Raw genomic sequence first — 935 nt, forward strand, 5'->3', positions numbered from 1 at the left:
TCCCAAATCCAAATATTTCAAAGGGAAACCACTATATCCGGGTTCTAGGTCCTAAAACAAGTCCAAAGAACCCAAGATCTCTAATTTCTACTCTAGTTTTACTCAAATTTCATCAAAATTCGTTTTGAACTAAAAATAAGTTTTGAAATTCGAAAAACATAGATTCAAGAGAGGTTCTTTCAGTAATCTTACCTCGAATCCTTCTCTTGACGTTGAAAACTCTTTGAAATCACTCTTGGTTCGAATCCGGTTTTGATTTGAGACACAAATGGGAGAGAGAGAGAGAGGGAGAGAGAGAGCACGGAAGTGTGAGAGAGAGAGAGAGAGAGAAACGCACGGGAAAGAAAAAGAAAAGGAAGGAAAAGAAAGGAAAAAGAAAAAGAAAAGAAAAGAAAAGAAAAATAAAAGAAAGTGACATGTGTAAAATATAACAGTCCAGAAATGCGTCCATACACACTTCTGGATTAAATAAATTACTGTGAATAATTTAAATACCTTAGAATTATTTAAACTCAATTAATTAAATCAGATTAGGCACACTAATAATCTCAATTACCTTAATTAATCTCAATTAATTCTTCAGGGTGTTACAGCTCCACCCCCCTTAGGCAATTTCGTCCCCGAAATTAAAGCTCACCTCAAAGTGCAAACAGATGCGGATAACGTTCCTGCATCGCCGTTTCAAGCTCCCATATTGCTTCCTCAACACCATGGTGCTGCCACAACACTTTCACTAACGAAATCTCACGATGACGCAGACTCTTCATCTTCCGGTCAATAATCTGGACCGGTACCTCATCGTACGTCGTGTCATCCTGTATCGGAACGTCATACCATTGCACTACAGCTTCCGGCTCAGGTTGACATTTCCGAAGCATGGAGACATGGAACACGTCATGCACGTGAGATAACTCAGGCGGTAAGGCCAACCAGTA

This window comes from Morus notabilis, unplaced genomic scaffold, assembly GCF_000414095.1.
Source record: "Morus notabilis unplaced genomic scaffold, ASM41409v2 Scaffold148, whole genome shotgun sequence".
Lineage (NCBI taxonomy): Eukaryota > Viridiplantae > Streptophyta > Magnoliopsida > Rosales > Moraceae > Morus > Morus notabilis.